At 33.3% G+C, this 8,730-nt stretch overlaps 1 long non-coding RNA gene across 1 annotated transcript; it reads left to right on the forward strand.

Annotated features, from left to right (window-relative positions):
* Positions 1–2,146: 2,146 nt before the first annotated feature.
* On the forward strand, positions 2,147–8,445 carry LOC147076580 (uncharacterized). The gene is made up of 3 exons (XR_015069655.1): positions 2,147–2,354; positions 5,518–5,673; positions 7,000–8,445. It is a non-coding gene; the product is annotated as an uncharacterized LOC147076580 (long non-coding RNA).
* Positions 8,446–8,730: the final 285 nt, after the last annotated feature.

Below are 8,730 nucleotides of genomic sequence, written 5' to 3' on the forward strand. Positions count from 1 at the left end.
GTGAAGAACTAGAGACCGAGAAGCGTGGATGCAGCAGTTAGGTGAGGCCTTCATTCAATAATGGATTGATCCTGGCTGATGATCTTTGCATACAAAGCAGTTAGGTATTTACCTTCATTGTGTTATCTTATTTAGCTGAGCTTGTGACGTTTACTAATATATAAATAATTATTATTGACGTAGAGGTGACCAGTTTAGTATGTCCCTGATAACTATAACTATCTAAATAGGGAGCATCAGAGTTGATTATTCTCCCAAGGTGCAAAACCAACCTGCCACTAGTAATTCCAATTGGGAGGGCGATAGCTACGAGGGTGGGTCAATAATTCCTTAGAAAAAAGCATTAAAACAGTTTTTATTTTTGTATATTTTTTTTATTTCTCAACATAATCTCCTTGGAGCTCAATACACTTGGTTAGACGTTTCTCAATTTTTTTTAAACCGTCAGAAAAATAAGTTTTCGGAAGGTCCTCAAAATAAGCATTTGTCCGATCGATGACTTCTTCATTTGAAAAAAAACGTTGTCCACTTAGCCATTTTTTTAAGTTTGGGAAAAGGAAAAAGTCACTGGGGGCTAAATCTGGCGAATACGGTGGGTGGTCGACCAATTCGAACTTCAATTCTTCAATTTTAGCCATTGATCGTAAACATGTGTGAACACGGGCATTGTCCTGATGAAAGAGGATTTTTTTCCTGTTTAATTTCCTGTTTTTTAGCTGGTCCAATAAAGATGCATAATAATCCCCTGTTATTGTTTTTCCTTTTTCCAAATAGTCAACGAAAATAATTCCACGTGCATCCCAAAATACAGTAGCCATAACCTTACCAGCTGATTTTACGGTTTTCGCCTTCTTTGGACATGGTTCGCCTTTCGCAATCCACTGCTTTGACTGTTCTTTCGTCTCGGGAGTATAGTGGTGTATCCATGTTTCATCTACAGTCACAAAGCGACGAAAAAATTCATCCGGATTGCGTTGCATGAGCGACAACAGGGCTTTAGAGGCCACCACCCTATTGCGTTTATTGTCGACTGTGAGCAAACGCGGCACCAATCTTGCAGAAATTTTTTTCATGCCCAATTTGTCATGTAAAATAGAAATGACGCTACCTTTTGAGATCCCTGTAACCTCAATTATCTCACTCAACTTTAATCTTCGGTCACTTAACACCATATCGTGGATTTTATTGATCATTTCTGGTGTAGTCACCTCTACAGGACGTCCTGAGCGTGGTTCATCCTTTGTTGATGTTCGACCACGTTTAAATTCATTTAACCAGTTATAAAAAATAGTTGCAAGTGAAGGAGCAGATATGCCGTGAACTAAATCCAACTCATTTTTTATTTCCTTTGCTGTTAACCCTTTTATATTAAAATGTTTAATAACAGCTCTAAACTCAATTTTCTCCATTTTTGTAAACAAGCAATTTTTTTTTTTAAATGTACGAGAAACACACAACAACCCGACCAATCTGATTGAAACTTCGCAGCATACTGAATCGGTAGTGCCGCTGCATGAAAACAAACCGCTTACAGTACTAGTCGCGCCACCTGTCGGCTTTTCTAAGGACTTATTGACCCACCCTCGTATTTTCAACTAAATTCCTTCAGGTGTTGATATATTCCACTTGCGTGGTGAGTTTAGATAGACGCTATTTTATTAATATTATTCTAAAATAGGGTCTCCTTAGCAAACACGGTGTACTTCTTTGAACTACTATAATATAATAATAATTATTGTATTTTCACTGCGTTTGTATGACGTGTATATTAATATGTTCTCTTTTTATATTATCATTTTTATCCCTTTCATTGGGTAGGTGGGTACTTTTGTTTCTTCTTTATAATACTGTTTCATATCGTGAACGTCTTAAACTTATAATTTGTACAATATGTTAAATAAATAAATTGAATTGAATTGCCTATTTTTAATCCTCAACGTCATATTTTTAATAATTGTATTGTGATAATGTTTAAATTATTTCATTATAGACTGACTTATTATCTTATTGATCCTTAAAGTGTTAGGTACCTACAACTTGATTCAACGTAAAAAAATATTGAACGAAATGTATTGTATTTATTTTCCACTTGCTGTAAATAATTTATTGTAAACGATAGCAACACTGTTCCAGCTATATTATCTATGGTTACAGATGTTTATTTTATGTGTCAGCGTGTTACTTTTAATACCTACTTACGAAAAATGGAGGTAAAGCGAGAACCAAATGACTTCCAACCTGATGCAGACGAGCAGCATTGGTCAGAAGTGCCAATATTGCATTGTGGCAGCCCGAACCCTAACATATTATTCATAAAGAAAGAGGACATCGATGACGAGGAATGTAATTTAGAGGTTAGTAGGTGTTTAAAACATTTGTTTTCTACCTACATATTTACATTTTCAACACGTCCTATATTTTTTGCCGAAATACTATTATTTCTTGGACCGCGTACTATAATTCGATGACAAAAAGATACTTAGCTGAATTCAACAATGGCGACTGACAGCTTACGACGGCGCACAACTAGTTACAATCACCGAAAGTTTAGGTATAGAAAGGCAGTTAACTCCCCCTTCCAATTGGAATCACCAATGGCAAGTTAGTACCTACTTCCCATTTAGAGAACAAATAACTTATTCTCCCGATTACGGAGATGGTTATCAGGGACACAGGTTAATATTAGCAAGAATGGCATAGTTATTATTTACACCGCGTATAAGTCGAAAAAAATACGTGGCCAAATGGGTGGCTCAGAGTGATTGAGTATGGATCGAGTCATTGCCGACTGAAGAGGTGGTGGTGATCGAGTCCAATTTTCATAAAATTCATTTTTTTTTTATTTCAATGGCTAGATAAAACAGATTTCTATATTGTGTGTTATATCACAATCGTAGTTCTTCAATTTTCCGCATAATTGACAATACCTACGAATATTGATAAGACATCAAATTGAATGTGAATCATGTCCATTTTAATTCGTCAATTACATTGAGTTACTTTACGAGCTGTTTGTTGGCGAATTTAAAAGCGGGCGATTCAGCTACTGCGATTGTGATGATGACACACAAAACTCTCCATTCGTTGAGAATCCAACAAGCTATCGACTATTTTGACAGAACGTAGTTTGTTTTTTTACCGGGAGTTCGCTACTACGCTCTACTGCGCAGACGCAGTAGACCCACACGCCGGCGTGTAGCGTGTAAATTTGACCGGCTTTCAACTTTTCTCGGTAGATTGTTTACAATCTGCTTGTTAGCTTGTTCGATGATGACGCGACTTTACAGGCAGATTGTAAATTCGCCAACAAGCAGCTCGCAAAGTAGCTCAATGTCTATGACGCTTAACAGTTCCTTCAGCAGTATAGAGAGGTATTTGCTAACATTAATTTACTAATATTAAAAAGGTCTGAATACCTATGCTTTATGTTTCGAATATTTATTTAAATAATTGATCTGTGTACTATCTAAATAAGATAAGTAGGTAGTAAACATTCCTCAATTTTACAGAAGGAGATTTAACTTTAGGTTCTAATATCTCAGGATTCATTTTAATGGGCTTAATCCATAATTATTGTGAACCACCCAAATATAGATATCTTCTGGTAGGTATTTAGACTGAAGCGAATGTAAGTGGTAATAGGTAATTATCGTATTTGAAACTAGTTATAGCTTTCCACGTGAAATATGAAGAAATATTCAGATAAAGAATTATACGTAGGTACCTAAGTATTTCCATTAAATTAGTTTTGAAAATTGACAAAATAGACAGCGGTTGGATCTAGACGTGCTACCTCCGCTTCACTTTACCATTGCACCGCAACTAACTATCTGACAACTTTACGTATTTAGTTATAATTCCAAATTATTAATTGCTAGAAACACATTCCCATCACGTCACGTGACCAGACGTGATATATTAATAAGAAAATTCAACAATAAAAACTGATAACCTACAAAAACATTATTTTAATTGATGCTATTTATAGCACCCTTCCAAACTCCTTCCTCTTCCTCTTCCTTCCACTTCTTCCACTACCTCTCTTATTGTTCACCCAAAGCATTTCATAACCTAACCACACGCGCCGTTACCTTATTTACGTACCTTAATTTTTCTCACATCTCAAATCTGTCCGGAATTTTGTACATTTGCAGTTGGCAATAGCACAGTTCACTGTGAGACGTTGTGTCGGTAATAGATGGTTGTAAATCATTGAGATCAAATTAATTTCTAAATAAAACACTTAAAATACGTATTACAAACATCATATCGTATTTAATTTGTAATATGCAATTCTGGTCGGTGCTCATAAGTGTCAAGTAGTACCTATCAAATATTTCAAAAATAATAACAGCGTTCTTGCCAGATATTTAATAGCTACCAATTAATATCGATTTACTAATGTTCTTATTGGACCCAATTAAATTTGAAATGAACATTGCTGTCAAGCCCTCCGCATGAACCGATTTTAGTGAGTAATGTTTTACCAAGTGCATAGCCAACACGCCAGTGTTGCCATAATATAATTAATAAAAACATCGCTTGTAAAATTATAACATTGGAATAAATATTCGATATCTGGCAACACTACCACACGCACACTGTCACACATATTTTCGAATAACCCATGGAAGGGTCGCGGAGGAAGCGTGAAGGGGGCGAGGCAAGTGCGTGAAAAAGTTCGTCATGTTTTGAACGACAAACACATGCAAAAGCTCTATCTATATTCTTCTATAATATTGCTGTCTACTATGATCGATGAATAGCGTGTATAGCTTATCTCAATGCTATTCGGTCATCTTTTCTCGGTGAGACAGCCCTCAGTAATCGTGTACATGTAGTAGTCTTTCTACTTAAGTAGGTACTTTTGAAACAGGTTGGCTATGCTGTTCAAATTAATGTCGCAATACTGACGAAGACATTGTTTAAGATTATAAATAATTACAAGATAAAAAGAACTTTTTATATTCATCGTTTTTAAATTTTCTGTTGAATTATTATGCTCAATATGCTCAACCTTGTACTTCATATAGGGTAAATAAAAAACAAACAAACAAACAAATAAGTACCTATAGAATACTGAAATGTCATTTTGACATTTCATTTTGATTTCCATAGTAACGCACGTATAGGTATATTAATAATTTAGTTGCTAGGACTGCCCCCTTAGCAACTTAAAATAGTCTTTTACTTTTTACGGATTTTTCTGAAATAACTTTCCATCCAAAACAGAATTAACTGAAAATGAATTCAATTCTGCTTAAAGATGGCTAAAAGTACCTACCTATTAAAAGAATGCATTGGCATCGTGTTCTGATATATTCTAAAAGTTTCAAATGTCTAGCTAGTCGGGAAGTTAGTTAAAAATCGATTGCAAGATTTGTGCTGGACAAACAATCACCGGACAAACAAGAATATGAGCTAATAAAAACGTAAAATAGTGAACAAATCAAAATTGTCACCTCTATCTTCATGTACCTACCTAAGTACTCACGTTACAAACTATTTCTTTCACAGAACTCCAAAACGTACGAGGCCAACATAAAATCTGAGATTAATTCCCAACGAATCGACTCCAAGGACAGAATTATTGAAGGCGGAATAGTACACCAAATCCATATTGATGAAGTACAGCCTTGTTGCTCCTATTCAGTGACTAAGCCTGGAAATCAGGTATTTTACCACGTTTTTCTTAGCTGGTATTCTTGTTTGTCCGGTGATTGTTTATCCAGATTGTTTATGCATCTTGCAATCGATTTTAACTAACTTCCTGACTAGCTAGACATTTGAAACTTTTAGAATATATCAGAACACGATGCCAATGCATTCTTTTAATACTTTTAGCCATCTTTAAGTAGAATTGAATTCATTTTCAGTTAATTCTGTTTTGTATGAAAAGTTATTTCAGAAGAAATCCGTAATCCAATCTACTATTATTGGTTGCTAAGGGGGTGGTCCTAGCAACAAAATTATTAATATATACGTGCGTTACTATGGAAATCAAAATGACATTTCAGTAGTATTCTATATTTGTTTGTTTGTTGCAAAATAGCAAAAAAATGATTTGTTGACAATATTGCCTTATATGTCCTAAATTAATAATACTCACATAGAATTGTCAAGTTTATATGATTTAACAGAAAATTTAAAAACATAGTAAGTATATAAAAAAATCTTTTTATCTTGTGGGTTCAGAGATTAATTTATCGATGCCTAATATCGTTATTATAACCAGTTCTATTTAAAGTTTAACATGAACATCGTAATAATAAACTATTCTCTTTAGTTAAGAATGTTGCATTCTTTTATTGAATATTTTATAGATATAATTTTTAAAACATTTCTGCGAAATATATAACTACTAGATAAAATAATTTTGAAAAAAATACGACACCCAGCAGAATTTACACCTGTGCCACCCGGGACTCGCGCGCATGTCCCCCACTGCTAAGATATTCGTGTCTTATCTAATTGCGATAGTGTTAACAATAACGTTTTTACAATATTCTCTAAAGCGCTTTCTAGATAATGGCGTTTCTTATTGGAACTCAGGTTTTGTATTTTAAATCATAGTATTATGCCGAGCGACCATCGCGTCAGTTTATGATGTCGTGGGCCCCAGGTTCGAATCCTGGATCTGGCAAATATACATGTTGTTTTTGGCGGATTGACTCTGTAGCGGCCCATAAGATCTTCTTAGGATCTGACATGGTCAAAAAAAATAATTACCTTAGATTAATTTCTATCCTGCGTCATGATCAATTCAATTTTTTGTTATAACGTACTTGTACTTGCTAATATTTTAATAAACTGTTATCTTTATTTTGAACAATAATGTAGGTTCATAATTTGAAAACACTTTAGAGAAATATATAACCACTAGAAAAAATCATTTTGGGCAGGGTTCGAATCTTGCTAACTGTCGTTTATATATTTCTCAGAAGCGTTTTTAAATTGTGAATTTTTAATTACTCATATTATATTTATCTTGTTTTTTAGATTATTTCTTCAAACGTCATTCAGACAAATGTTCTGGGTCTCAACTCATCTAGGAAGATGACTGAAGTACAAGCACCTGGTGATGATATACATATTGCAGAACACGATATTAAAGAAGAACTCGTAGAATATAATGAAAGGTTTATAAATTCAGATGCTATATGTCGCTCTGGTAAACGTTATGAAATTCAGTCTAACGTGACTTATCCTGAGTTAGTAGTTGTATTAAAGATAGAAAAAACGTATTTTTATAAAGAAAATTTTGTGTGCGATATGTGTTTTAGCTTCTTTGCATCGTTAGTATTGCTTAAACTACACAAAATGTTTCATGAAAAAGCAAGGAGACAAATGACTTCTTTTGAGTCATTTAAAAGTATAACATTTCATAACACGAATTCATACAAAGTGACTCAATCTGAGAAAAGTCTATTTAAATGCAATGAATGTAATTTTTCATCTTTACTACCTAGTAGCATGAAATCCCATAAAAGTACTCATTGTAATGAAAAACGGTTTAAATGTGATACTTGCAATTATAGTTGCATACTTTCAAATGTCATGAAAAGACATAAAATTACTCATTCAGGCGAAAAACCATTTAAATGTGATTTATGCAATTACTCCTGCTCTCTTTCGTTTAATTTAAAAGTACACAAACGAACTCATTCTCGAGAAAAACCATTTAAATGTGATGTATGCAGTTTATCATTTATAACTTTAAGTAACATGAAAAAACATAAGTATACTCATTCTAGTGAGAAACCGTTTAAATGTGATGAGTGTTCTTTCCAATCTTCACGATCTGATCATATGAAAGCACACAAAATGACCCATTCTGGAGAAAAGTTATTTAAATGCAATGAATGTAATTTTTCATCCATTCGAGCTAGTAACACGAACTTACATAAAATGACTCACACTGGTGAAAAGCGACTTAAATGTGATAAATGTAGTTATAGTTGCATCCATTCAAACAGCATGAAAATTCATAAAATTACCCATTCTGGTGAAAAACCATTTAAGTGTGATATTTGCAATTACTCCTGCTCACTTACTTTTAACATGAAATTACATAAACGGACTCATTCTCTCGAAAAACCATTTAAATGCGGTGAATGTTATTTATCGTTTATAAGTTCTAGTAAGATGAAATTACATAAAGTTACTCATTCAATTCAAAAACCATTAGAAAGTACTAAATAAAATATTTCATTCGAAAAATCTGATTACTTTTAAATAACCAAAATGACACATTACCTTGACAAACTATCTAAATGCGATATCATCGATTTAGTTTAAATTTGTCTATCTAGCTATCTAAGTTTTTACAAAATTACACATTCTTGTGAAAAGCCATTTAAATGTGACAATAATGCAGTTCCACGTGCACACGATCTGGTAGTTTGAAATTACCAAAAATATTCTTACTGGCGAAAAGCATAATTTAAAAAAAAACTGTTATAATATGGCGTTTTCTAATATTTTATGTTTATATTAAAAACAAGTGTAATTACAAAATATTTTCACTCTTTCCTTTTACCATGAACATTAAAATGTCTCATAAAATACATCTAAATATAAACCATAATATTACCATTATTAAGTGTTATTAAGTGATCATAATAATATATTCATAATAAAAATATCAAAAACCGTACCATTTATTTTTCCTGCATACATGTTAGTTGGCCAATTATGGTCACTTTATCCCTATATTTCCCACCTACCTCA

The sequence above is a fragment of the Rhyacophila brunnea genome, unplaced genomic scaffold, assembly GCF_057557595.1.
Source record: "Rhyacophila brunnea isolate RB1 unplaced genomic scaffold, BYU_Rbru_1.0 scaffold_13, whole genome shotgun sequence".
Lineage (NCBI taxonomy): Eukaryota > Metazoa > Arthropoda > Insecta > Trichoptera > Rhyacophilidae > Rhyacophila > Rhyacophila brunnea.